Source organism: Emys orbicularis, chromosome 4, assembly GCF_028017835.1.
Source record: "Emys orbicularis isolate rEmyOrb1 chromosome 4, rEmyOrb1.hap1, whole genome shotgun sequence".
NCBI classification, from domain to species: domain Eukaryota; kingdom Metazoa; phylum Chordata; order Testudines; family Emydidae; genus Emys; species Emys orbicularis.
This window is the reverse complement of record NC_088686.1, coordinates 157,150,110-157,177,787: the sequence shown is the minus strand read 5'-3', so window position 1 is coordinate 157,177,787 and position 27,678 is coordinate 157,150,110. Positions and strand designations below refer to the sequence as shown.

The window sequence follows — 27,678 nt, the reverse complement described above, 5'->3', positions numbered from 1 at the left end:
TAAGCGTGTGCCAGGTTCTCCCTCACACCACAAAGGGGCAGGCGTTGGGGATGGGGGTGAACCGCGCCAGGTACACGCCCGTGCTCAAGGCTCTGTGAAGGAGCCACCAACTGATATCCCCGACAGGCCATTGGACCAGGGTGGAGTAGAGGCTGGCCCACCGGGGTTCCTCACACTCCACAGGTGGTAGTTAGTCCCACCACTTGGTATTAGGGGGAGGGGACACCAGGGTGAGGAGGTGAAATGTGTGAGCACAAGCATGTAAAGTTGTTCCCTTGGCACAGTTCGGAAACGGACCGGCTTCAGGGCATGCAGCCGGCTCGGACTATGGAGGGTAGGGGGCCAAGGGGTGGACTTGCGGGATAGGAGCCTGATTAAAAGGTCCGGAGGGCCTGGGGTGAGGTGTGGGCGGGAAGCACCATCTCTCAGGACCCGCTCAAAGAAAACCCAAGAGATGGGCAATAAGGGTGCTTCCACCTCCTGGAATTCACACTTGGGAGTGGAGAGTGCACAAGGGAGGAGAGCCCCATGAGCCCACCGAGCACTCAGGGATCCACCCAGTCCCTCCCATCATAGTACAGGAGGTCTCCGATTCTGGTGGTTTCTGCCAGGACCAGCCTCTGGTGCGCCAAGGGCAAGTCTGAAACCTGCCCACTGGGAATTGTGTATTGGGGCTCTGTGAGTAGGTCTGCCCTCTCGGTGGCCACCATGGACCTGGTCACCGAGAACAGCTTGCAGGTCGGGAGGAGGTCCTGCTAGAAGACCGGCAGTTCTGAGAGGTCTGGAGGAAGGCCCCTCAGCTGGAGAAAAAAGAGCTGCCGGTCGTGTCGGACCCCTCTGAGGCAGAGGAGGAAGGCGTGTGCCAATGTGCTCCACACCAGACTATGTGCACAATAAAGGAGTCTCTGCAGGGCCTGGAAGCGGAAGACAATGACCTGGCTGCGGAGGCAGACCAGGCCCTGTCCTCCGTCCTCCAGGGGGAGTCTCAGAACCCCCACAGAGACCCAGTGCATTCCTGGCTAAAAGAACTCCAGAACTAACCTCTGCAACCAGGCCAGGATCCCCAGGCCCGGGCTCAGTGTGTTGAGTTGGACCCAAAGCATGGACAGGACCAGTTGGTTGAGCACCAGTGCCCTCTCCCGCAGGGAAAGGCACCGGAGCAGTCACGTCCACCTCCGCAGCCACTCACGCACCCTGGCCTCCAAATCTTGCCAGTTCCCCAGTGGAGAAGGATGCATGGCACAAAGGTAAATGCCGAGATAGAGCAGTGGACTCGCGGTCCACTGACTGGCTTGAAGCATGGGTGGGAGGGAGCTCGTCTGCCACCCATCCCCGACCATCAGGACAGAGCTCTTGACCCAGTTTACCCAGGCAAAGGAGGCCACGGAGTAGATCACCTGGGAGGCCTCCACCCACACCAGGTCGCATGGGTCCTGGACCAGCCGCAACTCCGGCTCATGAAACACCAACCGTGTAATCCTCTGGTGGAGGAGACAGAGGAAGGGCTCGATCGCCAGAGTATACAGGAGGCCTGACAGCAGACACCCCTGATGTACCCCTGGCTCTAAACTGACCGGTTCAATCAGGGTCCAGATGAGTCTGACCAAACACTCCGCAGAAGCATACAGCACCTGGAGAAAATCCACAAGCTGGGGCCCGAAGCTAAATGCTCGTAGAGTGCCCAGGAGATACATGTGGTCCATCCCATCGAATACCTTCTCCTGGTCTAGAAACAGGAGCACGAACGACAGACCATCCCTACACCCGAGCTCCAGGAGGTCCTGGACTAAATACAAATGATCAAACATGGTGTGGCCTGGGATGGTGTAGGTCTGGTTGGATGGACCACGTCTACCAGCACAGACCCCAGCCGCAGCCAAATGGCCTTTGCTACGAGTTTGTAGGCCATGCTGAGGAGCGAGATGGGACACCAATTCTGAAGATTGCAGAAGTTCCCCCTTCTTCGGTAGCAAGGCGAGCACGGCTCCCCTGCATGACAGAGGGAGGATCCCACTTTCCAAGGACTAGCCCCGGACAGTGACAAGGTCGGGGCAAAGCATGTCCTAGAACACGCAGTAGAACTCCACAGTCAGCCCGTCTATGCTCGGAGATTTATTGGTAGGCATGAGACAGAGGGCTTCCGAGAACTCGGCCAGAGCGAGAGGTAGCTCAAGCCAGTCCCAATCGCCCATGCTGACCATTGGGAGTTCATTCCAGAGCACTCATAAAGGTTCATAAAATTTGCCCCCTCCCTCAGTGTGTAGAACAGCCTTTGCCCCTTGAGCTATGATTCCCATACACTTCACTCCAACTCACTGGTTTAGATCAAACAAAAACAAGTTGATTAACTACAAAAGATTTTAAGTGATGGAAAACAGATCAAAGCAGATTACCTCGCTAATAAACAAAAATGCAAACTAAGCTTAATATACTAGATAGATTGGATATGAATTAGCAGATTCTCACCCTGGGAGATGGTACAAGCAGGCTGCAGGTTCTTAAGGGTCAAGCTGCATTTGCTCTACGTCTTGAAAGCCCCAGGTCTTTCATACACAGGCTAAAAATCCCTTTAGCCTGGGTCCAGCACTTCCCCCAGTTTAGTCTTTGTTTCTCAGGTGTTTCCAGGAGTCTTCTTGTGTGGAGAATTTAGAGCCAGATGATGTCACTCTCTGCCTGATATAGCTTTAGCATAGGGTGGGAACACTTTGTTTCAAAGCTTGCTTCCCAGACCAGTTTGTGGAAAAATACTGACATCCCAAGATGGAGTCCAGAGACATGTGGTCTGATCGCATGCCCTTGCAGTGTTATAGCAGCCACTGCTTACTGGCTGGCCAAAATGCCCACAGGAAGGTTAAGCTATTCCACAGTCCATTATCTTTGCTGATGGGCCACCAGCACTGTCCGGCTTCTTCATCGTTGTACCAGAAAGTCTAGTTGTGGGTGTCACCCAGAATAAGCACAATTGAAATACAGAGATATAGTCAATATTCCTAAATTTAGATAAAAAAATGATACATGCATACACATAGGATAATCATATTCAGAAAATCATAACTTTTCCAATGACACCTCACATGACTTATCTCGTACAAAATGCATCATAATTATGCCATAATCATATCATCATAATATTACGATGAGAAATATGGGGTGCAGTGTCACACCCATGGGTCCAGCTAGCCCGGTATCCTTCCCCCTCCATGCCACCCTGGATTAGACCCATGGGCCCCTCAAGCCTGCTCTCCTGCCCCCGATCAGATCCGCGGGCTGATCTAGCCTGGTATTTTGCTCCTTCATGTACTCTCTACTGGGGGGCGGGATTATGCCCCTGACATGCTCTTTGTGGGTCGCAGGGGCTGACGCTGAAGATGTGAAAATCTCTCTGGCACAGGATATCTCAGAACATGGGGGACTTTAACTTCCCAGATATAGACTGGGGTACAAATGCTAGTAACAATAATAGGGCTCAGATGTTCCTAGACGTGCTAGCAGATGAATTCCTTCATCAAGTAGTAACTGAACCGACGAGGGGGGATGCAATTCTAGATTTGGTGCTGGTGAGTAGTGAGGACCTCGTTGAGGAAATGGTTGTAGGGGACAACCTTGGCTCGAGTGACCATGAGCTAATCCGGTTTAAACTAAATGGAAGGATTAACAGAAATAAAACTGTGACTAAGGTTTATGATTTCAAAAAGGCCAACTTTAATAAATTAAGGCAACTACTTAGGGAAGTGCATTGGGCCAACATACTTAGGGATCTAAAGGCAGATGATGCCTGGGATTATTTCAAGTTGAAGTTGCACGAGCTGTCCGAGGCCTGTATCCCGAGAAAGGGAAAACGGATAGTAGGCAGGAGATTTAGACCTAGCTGGATGAGCGGGCGTCTCAAAGGGGCGATTAAGAAAAAACAGAAAGCGTACAAAGAATGGAAGAGGGGAGGGATCAGCAAGGAAACCTACCTTATTGAGGTCAGAGCATGTAGGGATGCAGTGAGAAAGGCCAAAAGCCGTGTAGAGTTGGACCTTGCGAGGGGAATTAAATCCAATAGTAAGACGTTTTATAGCCATATAAATAGGAAGAAAACAAAGAAAGAGGAAGTGGGACCGCTGAAGAATGTAGATGGAGTGGAGATTAAGGATAATCTAGGCATGGCACAATATCTAAATGAATATTTTGCGTCGATCTTTAATAAGGCTAATGAAGGGTTTAGGAATAGAGTGAGCAGGACAGATGGGAATAAAAGAGGGGGGATTGACATTACAGCATCAGAGGTGGAAGCCAAACTTGACCAGCTAAACGGGACTAAATCGGGCGGACCGGATGATCTTCATCCTAGAATATTGAAGGAACTGGCACGAGAAATTGCAAGCCCCTTAACGATAATTTTTAATGAATCTGTAAACTCGGGGGTGGTACCGTTGGACTGGACAATAGCTAATGTGGTTCCTATTTTCAAGAAGGGGAAAAAAAGTGACCCGGGTAACTACAGGCCTGTTAGTTTAACATCTGTAGTATGCAAGGTCTTGGAAAAAATTTTGAAGGAGAAAGTAGTTAAGGACCTTGAGGCGAATGGCAATTGGGACAAATTACAACATGGATTTACGAAAGGCAGATCGTGCCAAACGAACCTGATCTCCTTCTTTGAGAAAGTAACAGACCTTCTAGATAAAGGAAATGCGGTGGATCTAATATACCTCGATTTTAGTAAAGCGTTTGATACTGTGCTGCATGAGGAATTATTGGTTAAATTGGAAAAAATGGGGATCGATATGAAAATCCAGAGGTGGATAAAGAACTGGCTAAAGGGTAGACTGCAGCGGGTAGTACTGAAAGGTGAACTGTCAGGTTGGAGGGAGGTCACCGGTGGGGTTCCTCAAGGTTCGGTTTTGGGTCCGATTTTATTTAATCTATTTATTACTGACCTCGGAACCAAATGTAGGAGTGGGCTGATAAAGTTTGCGGATGACACAAAGTTGGGAGGTATTGCCAATTCGGAGAAGGATCGGGATATTCTGCAGGGAGACTTGGATGACCTTGTAAATTGGAGTAATAGTAATAGGATGAGATTTAATAGTGAGAAGTGTAAGGTGATGCATTTAGGGATGACTAACAAGAATTTTAGTTATAAGCTGGGGACGCATAGGTTGGAAGTGACGGAGGAGGAGAAGGACCTCGGAGTCCTGGTTGATCGCAGGATGACTATGAGTCGGCAATGTGATGTGGCTGTGAAAAAAGCTAATGCGATCTTGGGATGCGTTAGGCGAGGTATTTCTAGTAGGGACAAGGAGGTGCTGCTTCCGTTATACAAGGCGCTGGTGAGACCTCATTTGGAGTACTGTGTGCAGTTCTGGTCTCCTATGTTTAAAAAGGACGAACTCAAACTGGAACGGGTACAGAGAAGGGCCACTAGGATGATCCGAGGAATGGAAAACCTTTCCTATGAAAGGAGACTCGAGGAGCTCGGTTTGTTTAGCCTAACCAAAAGAAGGCTGAAGGGGGATATGATTGCTCTCTTTAAATATATCAGAGGGATAAATACCAGGGAGGGAGAGGAATTATTTCAGCTCAGTACTAATGTGGACACGAGAACTAATGGATATAAACTGGCCATGGGGAAGTTTAGGCTTGAAATTAGACGAAGGTTTCTAACCGTCAGAGGGGTGAAATTTTGGAACAGCCTTCCGAGGGAAACGGTGGGGGCAAAAGACCTCCCTGGCTTCAAGATTAGGCTAGATAAGTTCATGGAGGGAATGGTTTGATGGGATAACGTGATTTTAGTCAATTAGGCAATAACGTGCCATCGCTGGTAAAATGAGGGTCTGGCTGGAGATTCTTGCCTGTATGCTCGGGGTTCTACTGATCGCCATATTTGGGGTCGGGAAGGAATTTTCCTCCAGGGTAGATTGGCAGAGGCCCTGGAGGTTTTTCGCCTTCCTCCGCAGCATAGGGCAGGGGTCGCAAGCTGGAGGATTCTCTGCGATTTGAAGTCTTTAAATCACGATCTGGAAACTTCAACAGCTGAGTTAAAGGAAAGTGGGTGGGTCAGCTTTTGTGGCCTGCATCATGCGGGAGGTCAGACTAGATGACCACAATGGTCCCTTCTGACCTTAAAGTCTATGAGTCTATGAGTCTATAACATGAAATAGAAAAAGAGAGAAGCTGGAGAGGGATGGGGGTGGGGTGTCACCACAACTTCTCTGTGTGTGTGTGTGTGTGTGTGTGTGTTTCCACTCGACACTTTGGGAGGGAGCTCTGACCCCTGAAAAGGAAAGAAAGAGTGAGAAATTAATCTCAACCCATGGCACCCTGCTAACTCAGCCCTTGGCTACCCACAACCAGCTCTGCCGGTGCCCCTCGACCCCAACTGACAGCCTCCTGCTAACGCAGAACTGGGTTCCCCCCACCCTCTACAGCTCTGCCGGTGGTCCTCAGTGCTGACCCACAGCTCACTGCTATGCTAGAACTGGGCTCTCCACACAGTTCTGCTAGTGTCCATCCATTTTGAAGATCCTGTCCAGAGTGATAAACAGAGGCTATGTCTCCACTATGCACCTTTTAGCAACACACCTGTGCCGCTACAGCCATGCTGCTAAAAGGTGTGCAGTGTAGCCACTCTTTGTCAATAGGAGAGAGCTCTCCCATCGACCAAGCGCTGTTCACACTGATGCTTTTTGTCGGTAAAACTTTTGTCATTCGGGGGTGGTGGTGTGTTGTTTTCACACCCCTGAACGACAGAAGTTTTACCCACAAAAGTGCAGTGCAGACAAAGCCAGAGTCATATAAGATGATAGATAGATACAAGGGTGTATGGGGATAGATAGATAGATAGATAGATAGATAGATAGATAGATAGATAGATAGATAGATAAGGGTGTATGGGGATAGATAGATAGATAGATAGATAGATAGATAGATAGATAGATAGATAGATAGATAGATAGATAGATAGAGAAGGGTGTATGGGGATAGATAGATAGATAGATAGATAGATAGATAGATAGATAGATAGATAGATAGATAAGGGTGTATGGGGATAGATAGATAGATAGATAGATAGATAGATAGATAGATAGATAGATAGATAGATAGATAGAGAAGGGTGTATGGGGATAGATAGATAGATAGATAGATAGATAGATAGATAGATAGATAGATAGATAGATAGATAAGGGTGTATGGGGATAGATAGATAGATAGATAGATAGATAGATAGATAGATAGATAGATAGATAGATAGATAGATAGATAGATAGATAGATAGATAGAGGGGGTGTATGGGGATAGATAGATAGATAGATAGATAGATAGATAGATAGATAGATGGGGTGTATGGGAATAGATAGATAGATAGATAGATAGATAGATAGATAGATAGATAGATAGATAGATAGATAGAGGGGGTGTATGGGGATAGATAGATAGATAGATAGATAGATAGATAGATAGATAGATAGATAGATAGATAGATAGAGCGGGGTGTATGGGGATGGATAGATTGATAGAGAGGGGTATATGGGGATGGATAAATAGATAAATGGTGGTTGTGACGTTATTGACATGAACTGTGACTGTATAGATCATTGTTGCAACCTGGGTCCTATGGTTGCACCAGGTCTTGTATAGAGGAGGTCATGTGAGGTGTCCATGGAAAGGATGTAGTTTGCTGGTTAGGATGATGCTGTCTGTCTGTATGTATCATTTTTATATTTGAAGTTATGAATATTGGCCATGTACTTGTATCTCAATGTGTTTGATTCTAAGTAGCCTCAATGAAGCATTTCGTTAGCTTCTTGAGAAAGGATTACTCTAAGTAACTGCCCAATCAAGAAACACTTAACTGACAAAGGACTATAGGAGACGCCAATCCACATCTGGGCTTTCCTGCGAACATTCAAACTAACATGTAAACAATGGTGTTGGCCTGCAAAAAGCTGAATCATTCATAGACATGTGACTTGCCCAGGTGGCTACAAACTCCATCTTGTTGCTGTGACTTTGCAAAGAAGAACAAAGGGGTTTCCATCCACAAGAGAGAGCCTATAAAAGGCCCTGGAAGCCTCTCCATTTGGTCTTCAGTTGGCTTACAGATGGCTTCTCCACCCCCAAGAAATGACTGAAAGAAACTGGAACAAAGGACAGTAACTATGGGGGTGTGAGTGATTGCTGGACCCAGACTAGGAAGGAGTCCAGTCTGTGAAAGAAGCTTATTGAAACATCTCTAACGGTGAGATTTACCTGTATGCAGTTTCTTAATGTATTAGGCTTAGACTTGCATGTTTTGTTTCATTTTGCTTGGTAATTTCTGTCTTTGTTCTGTCTGTTATTACTTGGAACCATTTAAATCCTACTTTTTATATTGAATAAAATCACTTTATCTTATTAATTAACCCAGAGTAATTAATTAATACCTAAGGGAGCAAACAGCTGTGCATATCTCTCTATCAGTGTAATAGAGGGCAGACAATTTATGAGTTTACCCTGTATAAGCTTTATACAGAGAAAAACTAATATATTTAGGGTTTGGATCCCATTGGGAGCTGGGTGTCTGGGTGCTAGAGACAGGAGCACTTCTTAAGCTACTTTCTGTTAAGTCTCCAGCTTTGGGGAGCATGGTTCAGAAAATGGGTCTGTTTTGGAGCAGTCTGGTGTGTCTTGGGTTAGATCGGGGGGAGGGGGGGACTGGGTACTGGGAGCCAGGGCCCCTGGTTTCCATCTTGTCTCTGAGCAGGGAGTGGGGTCCAGTGGTTTGGGGGGGGGTTCTGGGAGTCAGGACTCCTGGGTTCTATCCCCAACTCCAGGAGGAGCCTGGGAGCCCAGAGATTCTCCACCCACCATTCACTCACTGGTTGGGGGTGACTGTCCCAGGACTGGCAAGGCTGATGAGAAAGGCCCAGGCTTGAATGGAGGCACAGCTCTGACTGGAGCAGCAGCGGGCATGGCATGGAGCTCTGGGGTCTCCGGCCACTCCCTCATCACTGACGTCGCAGGCGCCCTCTCCCTGCCCCAGCACCGTGCAGCTGGAGCGAGGGGCCAGGGGAAGCTGGTGGTCAGAACAGCTATTTCTGCCTCTAGAAACTCAAATGTGCATCTCTACCACTGCCAATGCTACAGCTTGAGTCATAGGGGCTACATGTGCCAGGCAGGGCGGCCATGACTCTAGGGGAGGGGGATACAGGAATCCTGTCCCCGTTCTGCCACATCTTTCAGGCCCCCTTTTCTCCTGGCCTCTGCTCCATGATTCCACCCGACTGCTTCCCAGCAGGAGCGTTCTGCTCTGGGATGGGCTACGTCCCAGCTCCATACTCTCTGGGCCACATGGCTCTCCTTTTTCTGATCTGGGCTCCAGGATGAATTATTGCACGCACGCACACACACACACACACACACACACACACACACACACACACACACACACACACACACACACACACACACACACACACACACACACACCACCACCACCACCACCACCACCACCACCACCACCACCGGCTTGTGGTTCTATGAGGAGATCAACACTACGAGACACCTGTGTTGGCCCCTGTGTCTCATCAGCGTCACCATGTCCTTATCTCCCCACTCCTTCATCTCGGCTCCACCCCCTGCCATGGGGCTCCCAATTCTGCCCATCCCGCTCTCCTTCCCAGGGCGCTGCAGGAACTAGCTGATTCATGCTCTGCCTCTCCTAGCCCCAGGGCACTGGGGTACGGGGAAGGGGTAGGGCCACGGGGCAGCAGGATGGACATGGGCCGTGCCAGCTGGGCCATGTACTCTGCAGGGGTTTGCTCTGAACCCACTGGGTATGTGGTGGGAAGGGAGGAAGCTATGAAAAGATCCTCTCCAGTCCACCATGTGTCACAAGAGCGTTCCCACCAGCTCTCCGGGAGCCGCCCCATCTCTCAGCTTCTGCACCAGCATCCCAGCCTTCATTCCAGGGGCAGGTCAGGAGCTCAGTCCCCACCCCCCAGCTAACACCTTCCATGCTCTGTCAGAACTGACCTGCAAGATGCATTTTAGCTGATCAAGTGGTTGGGGGCTGCACGAGTCCAGGCTCCCACCTGCTGGAGGGAATCGGAGCTGCACCATTAGAGGAGAAATGTTACTCTAATTCCCCAGCCCCTGGAGTCAGTCATGTTGTGGGGCCAGATCAGAACCAGCTCATCCTAGAGGGGAATGTCCCCATGTCTCATTCCCCAGCCTCCTGAGCCAGCCAATCCCTGTGCTCTAAGGCCATCTCAGAGCTGAATCCCCTTAGAGGTAAAATTCCTCCTATCCCCTCCTGGATCCCTTGGCAATAGCAGTGTCTTGTAAATATCAGTGTTGGGATATTAATGCTCCCCTAAAAACACTGCCCATCTCCCTGTATCTCTTTCCCACCCACCCCACTGTCCCCGACAGAAGCCATTTGCTTTAACTGGATTTAGCCACATTACACTGGATTCCCATTGCAGTAAATTCGTCCAGCTATCTCCCCGTCTTGCTATGCCTCGCTACCCTCCAGTCCAGAGCTCCCCCTAGTGTTCCCAAGCATGTATTGCAGCCACTCATTTCTACTCTACATCTGGTTCCAGCCCACTGAGGTTGGAAAAATGACAAGGCTTTCTGCTGAGAAATTTGCTTTCATAAATGTTTATTGAAGCAGGGAGATACACTTGCAAGAATTCAGAGATCTGGAATCCTACCAGAAGCAAATCATTTTGCCAAGGAGCTCCAAAGCTGCATGGTAATTTTCCAGGCAGGAGATATTTAACTTGAAGTCAGTAGGGTTCAGAGTTAACAACCCTCATTCACCAGTTAACTGCAGAATGGCACTTTTTATCTAGGATCTTACAGATGCAGAGAGGGGTGAACCAGGAAGATGCTTTAACCCACAAATTAGGGGAATATACCCTTCCCAATGTGACCACAATGCAGTGCCCTCTCCCTGAGCTTGCTGACAGGGGGAATCAACAGCCTTGTGGCATGACTTCCTTGGTTTAACTCTGATTCCTACCCATGGCAAATGATATATCAGCATCACTACTGATCTTCTGAGGAGGAAACATCTAGCTGGATGGTGGGTGGGGCCTGGACATTCAGGATGAGGTAATTAACCCCAAAGCTCCTGAGGAATTTTGGAAAGCAAGAGAAATAACAGAAAGGGAACCGCTCTGTAATGAATCCTCCCTCCAAGAGCCCAGCCCATCTGCTGGGTGTTTAGAACTGTGTTCATCCCTGGAGTATTTTTGGGTTTCTGCAGAGGGTTAATCCCTGATGCCACAATAGGACAGGGGCTGAGCTTTGCTCCTGATGATCTCTTTTCAGCTGGACACATGAGACAGATAATTACAGTGGGTGGATGGATACGTGGGGTGGTGGATTAGTTGCACTGCCTGCACATATTGGTTGACTGGACGTACTTGACATTCATTGGTTGGTTGGTTGTACTGGCTACACGTGTTGGTTTGATGTACCTAAGACATTAGTTGGTTGGATCCACCAGATGCACTAGATACATACGGTGATTGGTTGGCTGGTTGGATATATTGAATTAATTGGATACATTGGTTGAATTGGTTGGAAGGTTGGCTGGATACATTTGTTGGTTGGCTGGTTACATTGGACAGCCTGAACACATTCGTTGGTTGGTTGGGTGGCTGGCTGGCTTTTTACATTGGATGCGCTAGATAAAATGTATTGGTTGTTTGGATGCACTGGATACACTCATTGGCTGGTGGTTTGCTGGCTGAATATGTTGGATAAAATAAATGCAACGATTGGTTGGTTGGTTGGTTGGCTGGCAGTTGGCTGCATGTGGGAGCCGGATAGGTTGGATGCAGTAGGTACATGCCTTGATTTATTGGTTGGATGGATACATTGCATGACTGGAATCATGGGACACACTGGTCTGATGGATCCGGAATGGGCGGTTAGTGGTGGGCTATTTTCCCAGAGGGAGCTGTGAGGATGATGGGCTCACAGGAACAGACTCTCTCTTGTGGCTTAGGAGACACCGATTCCCAAGCAGGAGTGACAGCATGAAGCTCAGCAGCGTCAGCAAAGTGGAAACTAGGAAATACTCTGGGGAACAGGGAGCGCTAGTGACCAATGCACACCCATGCCCCTTTGTGAGTCCCAATCTAAGGGGCTCACCAAAAGGTCTCCGCCTCTTTCCCCTTGGCTGTGCTCTGCTGGGGTGGCTGGGAGACATAGTCGAAGCAGCTTTGGCCCCCAAGGTGGGGCCCACAGCGCAGGCTGTACTGGAACCAGATGCGGCCATGTTTAAGGTAGCAATCCTTCTGGTGAGGCCCCCCAGCCTCCAGCGGGATGTCGCAGCCTCCCAGGTTTTCAACATTCAACGGGTCTTTGTCCCAGACCTGGACACGGATCTCGCTGGTGCTGGTGAGGTGGACGGTACCGAAGTCCAACTGGACATTCCAGACAGGATTGTTGTTGTTCCAGATGGTGTTGGTCTGGCTCTCCCTTCTCTCAAATAAGACCTTGACGAAGGCATCTGTAGCGGTAAAGTAATCCCCCCACAGGCCACTGGCCTTCTTCACTGTGACCATCAGCTTCCCCAGGCCGCGCTCCCGCGAGCAGCACATGGCGTTGGTCATGGCATCCCCGGGGCAGACGCAGGAGCAGGGGTCGTGGGCGCTGCGTTGAGTCCCCGGAGGGCAGCTTCGGGTGCAATTCCTCCACAGGGCCCTCTCACGGATGTACTCACTGACTGCCCGCCTCAGCGCCTCCCGCTTGGGGTCGTCCTGCTCCACCAGGATGTGGATGGGGTGCAGCGAATAGGACACCAGGCCGGGGCTGGCCTTGAGACTCTCAATCCAGGCCGAGAAGGCCTTGGCATCACTGCCGGAGAAGAGCACGTCAGTCTTGCTCGCTCCTCCCTCCACCTCCACGTGGCGCTCCCGATACGTCTCATGGAAGCTCCCCTGGACCTTCCCCTTCTTCTTCTCCTCCTCGCACTTGCTGTACCCACCCTTGACCGAGCCCATTCCGATACTCACGGCCGCCTCCATGCTCAAGCAGTCCCTGATCTCGTCATCAGTCAAGCTGCTCAATGCCGCTTCGCAGACCCGCACGGCCGTCACGTCCCGCGCCCGGCCCCCCAGCTGCAGCTGGGACATGTAGTGGGTGCCGTAGTTGCTGATTAGCTGCTGGTACTCCACCTTCGATTTGCTGTCGTACTGGTCCGGGAGGTTCTCCAGCGCCAGAGTGAAATGGCTGGTGAGTGGGGGCGTCTCGCTGACCCGGAAACTGGTGAGGGACACAAGGTGAGGAGTGTGTTCAGCCCGGTGAGTCAGCTGAGATCATTAGCTCTGCGTCCTAAGGCCCCAGACAACCCACAAGCACCGATCTAAGCAGGTGGCTCCTACTCAAAGCAGCCACCTAGTCAGCTGAACCTCACGACCTTCTGGGGATACTGCCAGCTGCTTGATAGTTCTGACATACTGCCCCAACTCTGGCCACGGCAGGTCTCTGGGCTGTCCTGACACCCCCCATAGCTGTCCGGCTCCAGGTGGGAGCCGGCGCCTTCTAGAGGGGAAGGATTCCTTGTCCCATTCCCTGCTCCCTTCCTAGCCAGCCAATCCCCCACCCGGGGACCAGATTGAAGCCGGCGTTCCCTAGACAGGAAAGACTCTATGTCCCTTTCCCCGCCACCCCCCCCGAGCCTGCCAGTCCCCCTGTTCTTGGCCTGGATCAGAACCATCACCTTCTAGAGGGAAAGGCCCTGTATCACTGTGTGGTGTTGCTGTGACCCAAATTCCAGATCAGCCCTCCTGACCCAGGCTGGCTCTTACGTGTAATAGCCACAGGAGACCTCGTGGCTCATGAAGCTGTATTTGTCCATCCGCGTGTGGTCTAGCACGAAACTGGCCAGTTTGGAATGTGATCCGGCCAGCGCCACCTGGACATTAACCTTGGGCTTCACAGGCACGTCCAGCCCCACCTTCCAGTCGTTCTGCACCGCGGACGCTGCCGACGCCATCATGCCCATCGCCGACTGCTGCACCGAGCTGCTCAGCTTCCGGCGGCACGAGACGCGGACCCGCCAGTCCACCACGGCCAGCGGCAGCCTCTGCCACTGCCCTCCCTGCAATTGGTTCTGGCACAGGGTGCAGGTGTTGTCATGGCGCGGCCAGAGGCTGCTGTCAACCAGATAGGCCCCCTTCCTGCCCAACGTGGTCACATCGATGCCCTCACCAATCAAGCTGTGCCCGGGCACGAAGGCCGCGTGCTTCTTGCATTCATTTTCCGTGCTTGTGTGACAATGGGAGGAGGCCCCGGGGAGGATGAAGAGGAGGAGGGGGATGAAGGCACCAAATCTGGGCATGACTGATATCATGGGTTCCCCCACCCAGGAGGGGCCTTCGGCTTCTGAAGCCCCTAGAGGGAGAGACACAGAGAGATCCAGAATTAGTGACAATCCAGTGGCAGGCAGTTCCATAGGTTATCTCTATTCTAGAAGCAGAGCCATCCATCTATCACCCACAACATCAGCCATGTTTTATTGCACACCTAAGAAAACTCTGGGCTCTAGGAAACCTGGAGGCATTACACAAATGACGTGATGCCTCATTTGCATGTTTGACTACAGATGATCCAATTTGCATCAATTCATTCCCCTCCTTGTTTTCTAGATGTAATATTGGCACTAAATATTAGGAGGAGATATAGTTTCATATGCCTACTCTATAGCATGCAATAATGGATCATTGCAATTCCTCAATGGGGCCACTAGAGGGCGGTGCCATGTGGACAGAGTCCGTGGCTTGTAATTAGTGAGCCAATTCAGTGACTGGGTGTGGCCACTAGGGGGCAGTGGAAAGCCACACAACCTGTGGTTTGCAAGTGGGGGCTTTTATAGCCAGCAAGAGCAGAGGGAGCTTGGGCCACGCTAGACATGACTGGTCTTGCCGTAGACACTGCTGGGGCCCCCTTGTGGCCACACTGAGTGCTGGATTTGGTTATTTTTAACCACTGGTGGAGGGTCATTTTCTGGGGTTTCTCATGGTCAGCATGAGCCCCAGCGTCTGGCGCTGCCACCTTTACACTGCGGCTGTTGGGGAAAGACGGCAGGAAAACCTACTGCCCGGAAAAGGCCCATGGGCTCATCTCCACCAATATCCTGCCCCCTCCCTGCCACCCGAGAACAGACCCATGGGCCCATCTACTCTGGTAGCCTGTCCCCTTCCTTCTGCCCCAGATGCTTTGACCACCTCACCCTTCTCTCTGCGTCCCTCCCCTTACTAACCACAAGGGATGCTGTGTTAAATGTAGATTTGAATTGTGTTCAACTTGGGTTGGAGCTGTACAGCAATGCTGGCTGTGGGACAGGAAAGGGTGAGAGCTCTGCATCCTGTCGGGGTAGCAGGCTCAGACTGGGAGGGGACAGTAAATGTTTGACCTCACCCCAGCAGAGCCAGGCAGGAAAAATGCACTTGAATATTGACTGCTCGGTTCTGCCCAGCCTCCAGCCCCCGGGCCCCTGCAAGCCAAGCCTCAGGGTTCCCTCCCCCACGACCCACTCTGGCAGTGCTCCTCAATCCCCACCTGTTGCCCCACTGCTTTGTTGCCAATAGAAAATTAAACAGCCTGAAATTTAAAGATGCCCCTGATATGAAAGGTATCAACTATGTAAATTAAGTATCAAAAGCTGAGTGGCAACGTGGTCTAGTGGCTGGAGCACTGGTTTGCGAGTCAGGACTCCGGGTTCTATTATCGCTCTGGCAGGGGAGTGGGGTGAAGTGGGTTAGAGAGTCGGGGGCAGGGAGTCAGGACTCCTGGGTTCTATTGTCGCTCTAGCAGGGGAATGGGGTGAAGTGGGTTAGAGGATGGGGGTGTGCGGAGTCAGGACTCCTGGGTTCTATTGTTGCACTGACAGGGGAGTGGGGTGAAGTGGGTTAGAGGATGGGGGGCAGGGAGTCAGGACTCCTGGGTTCTATTGTCGCTCTAGCAGGGGAGTGGGGTGAAGTGGGTTAGAGGATGGGGGTGTGGGGAGTCAGGACTCCTGGGTTCTATTGTCGCTCTGGGAGGGGAGTGGGGTGAAGTGGGTTAGAGGATGGGGGGCAGGGAGTCAGGACTCCTGGGTTCTATTGTCGCTCTAGCAGGGGAGTGGGGTGAAGTGGGTTAGAGGATGGGGGTGTGGGGAGTCAGGACTCCTGGGTTCTATTGTCGCTCTGGCAGGGGAGTGGGGTGAAGGGGGTTAGAGGATGGGGGTGTGGGGAGTCAGGACTCCTGGGTTCTATTGTCGCTCTGGGAGGGGAGTGGGATCCAGTGGGTTAGAGCAGGATGGACTGGGGACTATAATCTTGGTTGAGGTCTGTGCAGTACCCGGCGTGACAGGGCCCCCAATCTCAATGGGCGGGTCCGTGCAGTACCCCGCATTAGGGGGCCCCCGATATCAGTTGGGATGGGTTTGTGCAGCACCCGGCGCGATGGGGTCCCTGATCTCGGTCGGGGTCCGTGTAGGGCCTGGTGCAATGAGTTTCCCAATATCAGCCGGGGTTTGAGCAGACCCACCCATCACTCACCTGCCTCAGGAACCGAGCGGAGGTATATTTCGGCTGAGGAATATTTTGGCCCTGGGGTCTGTCGGTGTCCCAGGCTGGGCTGTGTCTCTGCTGGGAGAGACGCACTTTGAAGTTGGATCGAGACACCGCACAAGGTCTCCTGTGTTCTCAGTGTCTCAGCCGTCATCACGTTCCCCCCAGCGTTGAGTTCCTTCCCCCATTTACACCCCCAGCCACAGCCATTGGGCAGGAAGCTGTGGTCAGCAATTGTTCCACCCCTGTGTTGGATCAACATTTTTTGTACAGTGCATGACTTGTGCGGTATCATTTGAGAAGTCTTGATCTGTTGAACATTGTGACGAACTGGGACTGTTCTTACTGTGGTTTGTGAATGCTGACAGGGGGGTGTGGCTAGGATAGTCTGCATTGGGGGATGGGAGACTGACCGAAGGAGAATACCTGAGCATGTAACATGAGAACCCAGGAGGGGGCTGGGGCGAGGTGACACCTTTGCCCGGGAAACTGAACAAAGGGGGTGGGAGGGGTCGCTGAAGGCAGAGTCGGAGGAGCTGGCTAGTGACCATGGCTGGGAGGCAGACGGGGCTCTGACCTCCCAGGGGGGCTAGGTGCCCGGGGACCCCAAGATGGACCTAACTGAGGGGGTCCTGTTGTCTGTGCCTGCAAGACCTGTCTTGGACTGTATTCCGGTCGTCTAAATAAACCTTCTGCTTTACTGGCTGGCTGAGAGTCATGGTGAATCGCAGGGAGCCGGGGGTGCAGGGCCCTGAGTCCCCCCTTACTCCGTGACAAACATTAATAACCTGTTGAATGGTGAGTGCTATCATTGTAGGTGAAGTTATCAAGTATTGAAATATGTTTGCTTCTGAAATATGTGGTAAGTGGGAAATGCCCACAGCCAGTCTTTCAGTGACAACAAAGGTGCAAGAAACAAGACACATTTACATCAGGATGGGCCAGACCCCCATTGATGGCCAATCAGAAAGAATCCAGAATGCCAGTGACATTGCCACTTGGCTTCTCTCCTCCCACATCTCAACATCGTTGGGAAGACAAAGACTTTGAACTGGGGAGCTTGGTCCCAGGCTGAGCGGGGAATCCAGCCTGTGTATAGAGAACTGTCAACTGTCACCCACTGGGGTGAGAAAAGTTCTTGAATTCAAATCTTCTAAGTTTAACAGGCTAAGCAATTTAGACTGCGATTCTCTGTTTATGTCTTGTGTAACCAACTTTGACCTCTGTGTTTATCACTTGTAATCAACTAAAATCTCTTTCTGCAGTTAATAAACTGACGTTAATGTTTTATCCTTACCAGTGAGTTTACTGAGAGGACTTGGAGAATCGGCTCAGGTTACAAAGGCTGGTGCATGTTCACTTTGCTTTGACAAAGTGGCAAACTAATTAATGAGCTTGCACTGTTCAAGAGAAGGTCTTGAGCCAAGTAAAATGGTACATTTCTGGGGTACAAGGCTGGGGTGATTTGCTGATGTCTGTCTGTGTATAATTGAAGCATTCAAGCAATTTAGCTGGTATTCTGCCTGCCTGTTGTTGGCAGAGTGAACTCAGCCCCTGGAGGGGTTGGCTGCTTGTCACCGGCAAAGCATTGTAAGAGATAACCCAGGTTGGCAAGTTAAGCGGGCACCATGGTGCACCAATTTGAGTTTCTACCCTGGGGATCCAGTCACAGGGGGCAGTACAGAGACATGGGAAATAAATTGGGGAGGGTCCAGTAGAATTCAGAGTCACACCCCTTGGAGGAGGGGCCCAGGAGCAGCAAACACCATGCCCTCTTGGGGAGAGGGGGCAGCTATGGAAGTAGAGTCCCACCATCCCTGGGACCACAGACCCACACACCCAGGACTGGAGTTGGATGGAAGGGACACCAGAGATGAGAGAGACACTCCCTTCAAGTCTAGGAACATGACCCCAGGAGAGGAGGAGCCTCTGGGAAGAGCCCCAGAAAGGTTGAGGAGCACCAGGGCATGGGAATCATGCTCTGATGAGGGTATCACACAGCCACACTTTGTTTGCGAGGGGGTGTGGCATGGGATCATACAGCCACATCCCATGCGGTTCAGGAAGGGGAGGGGCTTAGGCAGGCAGCTGAGGGGGGCGGGTGAGTGTGAGTCTGCCCATTTCAGGGAAATAGGCCACCCCAGGTCCAGCCCCGAGAACAGGACTCCTACTTTCTGGCCTGTGCTATGAGAGGGGAGTGGGATAGAGGCTAGTGAGATAGAGTAGCAGGGTTGGGAGCCCGGACTCCTGGGTTCTCTCCCGTCTCTGGGAGGGGAGGAATCACAGAAGCCCCCAGGCTACAAAAAGAAGTGTTTATTTCATATTCTTTTCACAGCATCAGCCCGAGCCTGGTTTACAAAGAAACTTAGGACGGTGGTTACCATGAGCTTCCCTTAACTGTTAGGTCCAAACCTGAAGCCCGACAATCCCTTCCAGCCCCCCCTGCACCTCTACACCACTGCACAGCAGGGAATCAATGAATTGCTCTCACAGACTGCTCCAATTCCCTCCAGCAGGGGGCAGTGCCACTCACACACACACACTTATGCGCATGAGGACAGTGTAACACCAGTCAGCCATACCTGATGGGGCAGGGTCTGGGACGTGAGGTGTCAGTACAGCCGCACCCACTGGGGAGGGTGGAGCCTGTACAGCCACACCCCCTGGGGAGGGAGGGGCATTGAACCATGTGCTGTTCTCCTTTCATAATCTCCACCAGCCTCCTACCCCTCCCGGGGGAGCAGAGGGACAAGAGAAGTCCAGGAGAAAGGAATCCAGGAGAGCTGGCTATATTTTAAAGAATCCTTATTGAGGTTGCAGGAACAAACCATCCCAATGTGTAGAAAGAATAGTAAATATGGCAGGCGACCAGCCTGGCTTAACAGTGAAATTCTTGCTGATCTTCAACACAAAAAAGAAGCTTACAGGAAGTGGAAGATTGGACAAATGAGCAGGGAGGTGTATAAAAATATTGCTCAGGCATTCAGGAGTGAAATCAGGAACGCCAAATCACACTTGGAGTTGCAGCTAGCAAGGGATGTTAAGAGTAACAAGGGTTTCTACAGGTATGTTAGCAACAAGGTGGTGGTCAGGGAAAGTGTGGGCCCCTTACTGAATGGGGGAGGCAACCTAGTGACAGAGGATGTGGAAAAAGCTAATGTACTCAATGCTTTTTTCGCCTCTGTCTTCACGAACAAGGTCAGCTCCCAGACTGCTGCCCTGGGCAGCACAGCATGGGGAGGAGGTGACCAGCCCTCTGTGGAGAAAGAAGTGGTTCAGGACTATTTAGAAAAGCTGGATGAGCACAAGTCCATGGGGCCGGATGCGCTGCATCCAAGGTGCTAAAGGAGTGGGCGGATGTGATTGTGGAGCCATTGGCCATTATATTTGAAAACTCGTGGCGATCGGGGGAGGTCCAGATGACTGGAAAAAGGCTAATGTAGTGCCCATCTTTAAAAAAGGGAAGAAGGAGGATCTGGGGAACTACAGGCCAGTCAGCCTCACCTCAGTCCCTGGAAAAATCATGGAGCAGGTCCTCAAGGAATCAATTATGAAGCACTTTGAGGAGAGGAAAGTGATCAGGAACAGTCAGCATGGATTCACCGAGGGGAAGTCATACCTGACTAACCTAATAGCCTTCTATCACGAGATAACTGGCTCTGTGGACGAGGGATTGGACTCTACTTCCATAGATCCTTGAGTTTAGCAAAGCTTTTGATACAGTCTCCCACAGTATTTTTGCCAGCAAGTTAAAGAAGTATGGGCTGGATGAATGGACTATAAGGTGGATAGAAAGCTGGCTAGATCGTCGGGCTCAACGGGTAGTGATCAATGGCGCCATGTCTAGTTGGCAGCCGGTATCAAGCAGAGTGCCACAAGGGTCGGTCCTGGGGCCAGTTTTGTTCAATATCTTCATTAATGATCTGGAGGATGGCGTGGACTGCACCCTCAGCAAGTTTGCAGATGACACTAAACTGGGAGGAGTGGTAGATACGCTGGAGGATAGTGATAGGATACAGAAGGACCAAGAAAAATTAGAGAATTGGGCCAAAAGAAATCTGATGACAAGTGCAGAGTCCTGCACTTAGGACGGAAGAATCCCATGCACAGCTACAGACTAGGGACCGAGTGGCTAGGCAGCAGTTCTGCAGAAAAGGACCTAGGGGTTACAGTGGACGAGAAGCTGGATATGAGTCAACAGTGTGCCCTTGTTGCCAAGAAGGCTAACGGCATTTTGGGCTGTATAAGTAGGAGCATTGCCCGCAGATCAAGGGACGTGATTGTTCCCCTCTGTTCAGCATTGGTGAGGCCTCATCTGGAGTACTGTGTCCAGTTTTGGGCCCCACACTACAAGAAGGATGTGGAAAAATTGGAAAGAGTCCAGCGGAGAGCAACAAAAATGATTAGGGGGCTGAAACACATGACTTATGAGGAGAGGCTGAGGGAACTGGGATTGTTTAGTCTGCAGAAGAGAAGAGTGAGGGGGGATTTGATAGCTGCTTTCAACTACCTGAAGGGGGGTTCCAAAGAGGATGGATCTAGACTGTTCTCAGTGGTACCAGATGACAGAACAAGGAGTAATGGTCTCAAGTTGCAGTGGGGGAGGTTTAGGTTGGATATTAGGAAACACTATGTCACTAGGAGGGTGGTGAAGCACTGGAAAGGGTTACCTAGGGAGGTGGTGGAATCTCCTTCCTTAGAGGTTTTTAAGGTCAGGCTTGGCAAAGCCCTGGCTGGGATGATTTAGCTGGGAATTGGTCCTGCTTTGGGCAGGGGGGTGGACTAGATACCTCCTGAAGTCCCTTCCAACCCTGATCTTCTATGATTCTATGAGAAAGAGACGGCTCAGTGTAGAGCCCATGCTCAGTTGGGGAAGAGGCACCCCATCTTTTGGGGAACAAAAAGCAACCCCCCATGGGGGCTCAGGAGAGGGAGAGGCCCGGGGGATGAGACAGTTACACCCCCTGGAGGGAGTGGCAGATAGCCATGCCCTTAGAGTTAAGGGGAGGAGCCTGGGAGCACAGAGCCACGCCCCCATGGACCCAGAAGAAGGAGGGACTCTTGGGGAGCAGATAGCTATGGTCCAGAAAGAAAGGGGATTAGGGGCTCAGAGCCATGCCCCCCAGGGACTCAGGAGGGGGAGGAGCCCTGGGGGGCATATAGCCATATAGAGGGGTGGGGCTCCTATGAGGGCTGAGTGGAGCAAGCAGGGCCGGCTCTAGGCACCAGCGCTCCAAGCATGTGCTTGGGGCAGCACTTTCCAAGGGGCGGCACTCCAGCCCCCCCCCCTTTTTTTCCCCTTTTTTTTCTTGGGGCACAAAAAGCCGGAGCCGGCCCTGAACCAAGATGTTCCCTGTCAGCTGAGGCTGTCAGGCTGAGCTGGAACTGACGCTGCAGTTCTAGATGCAGTCGCTAGATGGCGCTCACGGAGGGGCTCAGCTCCGGGGGATGAAGCTCCGGCTCTCCAGCGGCCGGGCACCCTGAGCTGCCGCCCAGCCTGGGTGTGAGGAGCCGGGGCGGGAGGGAGGGAAGTGGGGCCCGGGATGCAGGGAGGGAGGGGGGGTCCTGCTGCCGCTGCTGCTCTGAGTCTCCCCAGGGCGGCGCGGCGTTTCCCCGCCCGAGGGGGCTGTGCAGGCGCCGCCGGGCTGGGCAGGGGGCGCGGATCCCGGCTCGCGTGCTGACAGGGCGAGTGGCTGGGCAGCCCGAGCTGCCAGGGAGCTGCCGCCGCCCCCTCCTGCCCCCGGACCCAGCCCGCCGCGCACCTCCCCCGCCTCAGCCCCGCGCTGCCTGCCCTGGGCGGGGAGAGGCAGAGCCCGGCTCCGAGCGGGGCAGCGGGGGATACTGCCCTGCCGGGGGACCCCAGCGGCTCAGGCACCTGGGGGTCAGTGTCCGTCCTCTCGGCTCTGCCTGCACGGGGCTGGGGAAGCAGCTGTCAGCGCCTGCCCCTCTCAGCCCTTGTACCCCCCATCCCGCTCGCAGCCCCTCCACTTGTACCTCCCCCATTGCTCCTTCGCTGCACCCCTTCCCCTTGTACTCTCCCTTCACCCACACCTCTCCCCTTGTACCCTCCCCCAGCCCTCTCCTCCCACACCTCCCCCCTCCCCTGCACCTCTTCTCCCGCAACCCTCCTGATACCCCCTCTCCTCCTCCGCAAGTACATCACACCCCACCTCTCTGCCAGTGTAGAGCCCCCAAGCACCCCCACACCCGCTCCTCTGCCTGAACCCTCTTTACTAGCTCCCCGTCCCTTTCTGGGTACAAGGTTTGAGGGTTAGGCCCTATGCCTTCCATTGCATTTGGAGCACTAAAGATGGGGTTGCGGGGGCGAGATTTATACTAAAGTGAAATAAAAATAGGAGAAACAGTTTGATCCCCACTCCAAGGGTAAATGTGGATTGCTGTGGTGAACAAGGAGGTCATGTTTGGGGCGGGAGCTCAGGGCTGGGGCAGCAGGGGGTGCGGGTGTGGTGGGGAAGAGAGAGCCCAGGGCTGGGGCGTCAGGGGTTGCAGGTGGGGGAGGGCACTGGTGGGGGGGGGGGGAAAGAGCCCAGGGCTGGGGTGGGGGGCAGCCAAATTTTTTTTGCTTGGGGTGGCAAAAAACCTAGAGCCGGCCCTGGGGGGAGCATGTGGGACAGCAGCTTGATTCAAAGGTCTGGAGGGCCTGGGGTGAGGGGTGGGTTGGGAGCACCCTCTCACTGGACCCACTCAAAGAAAACCCAAGTGCAGTTCTGGCCAGAAGAACTCCAGAGCTATTCTCTGGAGCCAGGCCAGGATCCCTGGGGCTGGGCTAGGGGGTGAGCTGGTGCCAGATGATTCAGGGAGAGGTACTGGAACAGTCCCATCCATCTCTGCAGCCACTCAGCCACCCTGGCCTCCAAATTCTGCCAGTTCTCCATTTGAGAAGGATGCATGGCAGAAAGGTGAATGACGAGATAGAGCAGCGGACCTGCGCTCCACCGAATGGCTTGAAGAACGGGTGGGAGGGAGCTTGTCTGCCACCCGTCCCCGACCACCGGGCCAGAGCTCTTGACCCAGTTTATCCAGGTGGAGAAGGCCATCAAGTAGATCGACTGGCAGGCCTCCACCCACACCAGGTCACCCGTGTCCTGGACCACGAGAAGCACGTCATTTGCATCCACCGACAGGACCAGCCGCAACTCTAGCTCATGAATCACCAACCCCGTCAACCTCCAGTGGAGGAGACAGAGGAAGAGCTCGATCGCCAGAGTATACAGCTGGCCTGACAGAGGACACCCCTGACGTACCCCTCGCCCAAAGTTGACCGGTTCAGTCAGGGTTCAGTTGAGCCTGACCAGAAACTCCACAGAGCTGTAAAGCACCTGGAGAAAACCTACAAAGTCAGTCCCAAAGCTGAACACCAGCAGAGTGCCCAGGAGATACCCCTGGTCCACCCTGTCGAACGCCTTCTCCTGCTCAGGGACAGGAGGGCGAAAGACAGACTATCCCTATGCCTGAGCTCCAGGAGGTCCTGAATCAAATACAAATGATCAAAGATGGTGCGGCCCGGGACAGTGTCGGTCTGGTTGGGGTGGACCATGTCCGCCACCACGGACTCCAGCTGCAGCGAGATGGCCTTCGCTATGACTTTTTAGACCCTGCTGAGGAGATCAGATCAGATCGACGGGCTGATATAGCCTGGTATTTTGCCCCTCCGTGTACTCTGATTCGGGGGGCAGGACTATGTCCCTGACATGCTGTTTGTGGATCGCAGGGGCTGACATTGAAGATGTGAAAATCTCTTTGACCAAGAGCTGTTCACACCAGTGCTTTTTGTTGGTAAAATTTCTTGTTTGGGTGTTGTTTTTTTCACACCCTGGAACGACAAAGGTTTTACCCAAAAAAGTGCTGTGTAGACAAAGCCAGAGTCATATAAGATTATAGATAGATACGAGGGTGTATGGGGGTAGATAGATAGATTTGATTGATCTGTAAATATGTTATGTGGACAGAGAGCTAGAACTTCTTAACACATTAAACATTTCATATCTCTGGGCTCTAGATCTGGGAGAAAGAAACAATTGAACAGATCTCACAGGGAAGCTTTCTACCTCTCCAGTGAGTGCTAAGGAAAAAGGCTTCATGTTTGGGGCGAGCTGGGTGGGTGGGAGGCAGGACCCCTGGGTTCTCTCCCGATGAGAAAGGCCCAGGCTTGGATGGAGACGCAGCTCTGACTGGCCTGACAGCGGGTGTGGCATGGAGCTCTGGGGTCTCCTGCCACAACCCAATCACTGATGTCGCAGGCATTTTCTCCCTTCCCCAGCGCCGAGCAGCTGCTGCGAGGGGTGCGGGGAAGCCTGTGGTCAGAACCGCTCTTCCTGCCTCTAGAAACTCAGATGTGTGGCTCTAGCACTGCCCGATGCTACAGCTTGACTCATAGGGGCTACATTTGCCAGATAGGGGGGTGATGACTCTAGGGGAGGAGGCTACAGGAATCCCGTCCCCGTTCTGCCACATCCCCCAGGCCCCCTTTTCTCCTGGCCTCTGCTCCATGATTCCACCCGACTGCTTCCCAGCAGGAGCGTTCTGCTCTGGGATGGGCTACGTCCCAGCTCTGTACTGCTTTGGGCTGCGTGGCTCCCAGTTTCCCGACCTGGGCTCCATGACCTTAGTGTTCAGCCCCTCGGAGCAGCGGTATATTGCAGGTGGGACCATGCTGCACTGGGATCTCCTGCCTCCCTGCCCCATCCTGACCTGGCCTTTGTGGCTCCCCTTTTCCCAGTCTGGGCTCTGGGATGAATTTTTGCACCACCACCACGACTGGCCCTTGGTTCTATGAGGCGAGCAACACTACAAGACACCTGTGTTGGCCCCTGTGTCTCATCGGCGTCACCGTGTCCTGATCCCCCTCTTCATCTCGGCTCCACCACCTGCCATGGGGCTCCCACTTGTGCCCATCCCGCTGTCCGTGCCAGGGCGCTGCAGCATCTAGCTGATTCATGCTCTGCCTCTCCTAGCCCCAGGGGAATGGAGAAGGGCTGGGGCCAGGGGACAGTGAGATGGAAGCGGGCGTGCCAGCTAGGGCCATGTACTCTGCAGGGGCTTGCTCTGAAACCACTGGGTGTGTGGTGGGGTGGGAGGAGGCCATGGAAAGATCCTCTCCAGTCCACCATGCTGTGATATTATTGGCATGAACTGTGACCCTATAGATCATTGTTGCAACCAGGGTCCTGTGGTTGGACCAGGTCTTGTACAGAGGAGTCAAGTGGTGTATCTATGGAAGGGATGTAGTTTGCTGGTTATGATGATGCTGTCTGCATGTGTGTATCATTTTTGTATGTGAAGTTATGAATATTGGCTCTGTGCTTGTATCTCAATGTGTTTGATTCTAAGTAGCCTCAGTGAAGCATTTGGTCAGCTTCTTGAGAAAGGACTATTCTCAGTAAGTGCCTGTCATAAATATAAAGGGAAGGGTAACAACCTTTATGTATGCAGGAACATAAATCCCTCCTGGCCAGAAGTACAGAATCACTTACCTTTAAGGGGTTAATCAGTTCAATTAACCTAGTTGGCACCAGACCAGAAGGACCAATGGAGAAAGAAGATACTTTCAAATCGGGGGGGGGGGGGGAGGTTTTGTTTGTGCTCTTTATTTTGTTCCCTCTCGGGACAAAGAGAGAGACCAAGCAGGTAAACCAGCTCCTAAAAAGATCCTGAACTGATACATCTAAAAATTACAGAAGTTGTAAGTAATAGCAAGGAAATGCGTTAGATTATCTTTTGTTTTAGCTTGTGGATTTTCCCTATGTTAAGAGGTAATTTTATTCCTGTTTTTGTAACTTTGAAGTCGAGCCTAAAGGGAAATCCTTGTGTTTTAAATCTTTTTATTTACCCTGTAAAGTTATCTTCCATCCTGATTTTGCAGGTGTGATTCTTTTACTTTTTTTTAAATAAAATTCTTCTTTTAAGAACCTGATTGATTTTCAGTGTCCTAAAAACCAGGGATTTGGTCTGTGCTCACCTTGTTAACCTATCGGTTGTTATATTATTCTCAAGCCCCCCCCCCCAGGAAAGGGGGTGAAGGAGCTTGGGGGTATATTTTGGGGGAGATAGGGCTCCAAGTGGCCCCTCCCTGAATGTTTGTTTAAATCAGTTGGTGGTGGCAGCAATACCGTCCAAGGACAAGGAAAGGAATTTGTGCCTTGGGGAAGTTTTTAACCTAAGCAGGTGGAATATAAACTTAGGGGGTCTTTCATGCAGGTCCCCACATCTGTACCCCAGAGTTCAGAGTGGGGAGGGAACCCTGACAGTGCCCAATCCAGAAACAGTTAACTGACAATGGACTTTGGGAGATGCCAATCCACATCTGAGCTTTCCTGGGAACGTTCAAACAAACATGTAACCAATGGCATCGGACTGCAAAAGGCTGAATCATTCATGGACATGTGATTTGCCCAGGTGGCTACAAACTCTGTCTTGTTGCTGTGATTTTCACAGGAGGACAAGGGGTTTCCGGCCATAAGAGGAAGAATATAAAAGGCCGTAGAAATTCCTCCATTTTGTCTTCAGCTGGCTCAAGAGATAGCCTCTCCACCCACAAGAGATGCCTGAAAGAAACTGGAACAACGGACAGTAACTACGGGGCTATGAGTGATTGCTGGACCCAGACTAGGAAGGAGTCCAGTCTGTGAAAGAAGCTTATTGGAACATCTCTGGGGGTGAGATTTTATCTGTAATCTGTTTCTTAATGTATTAGGCTTAGACTTGCATGTTTTGTTTTGTTTTGCTTGATAATTTACTTTGTTCTGTCTGTTATTACTTGGAACCACTTAAATCCTACCTTTTATACTTAATAAAATCACCTTTTGCTTATTAATTAACCCAGAGTAAGTAATTAATACCTGGGGAGCAAACAGTGTTATAGAGGGCGGACAATTTATGAGTTTACACTGTATACGCTTTATACAGAGTAAAACGGATGTATTTGGGGTTTGGATCCCATTGGGAGCTGGGCGTCTCGGTTCTAGAGACAGGAGCACTGGCTAAGCTGTTTTCATTTAAGTCTTCAGTTTTGGGGCTCGTGGTTGAGACCCTGGGTCTGTGCTGAAGTAGATTAGCGTATCTGGCTCAACAAGACAGGGTTCTTAAGTCCCAAGCTGGTAGAGAAATCGGGCTCAGAGGT

At 51.7% G+C, this 27,678-nt stretch overlaps 2 pseudogenes; both read right to left on the bottom strand.

Annotated features, from left to right (window-relative positions):
- Positions 1-27,678, bottom strand: part of LOC135877976 (RING finger protein 112-like) — a 1,138,053-nt pseudogene that overhangs the window by 896,031 nt on the left and 214,344 nt on the right.
- LOC135877416 (perforin-1-like) lies at positions 12,129-16,748 on the bottom strand (annotated as a pseudogene).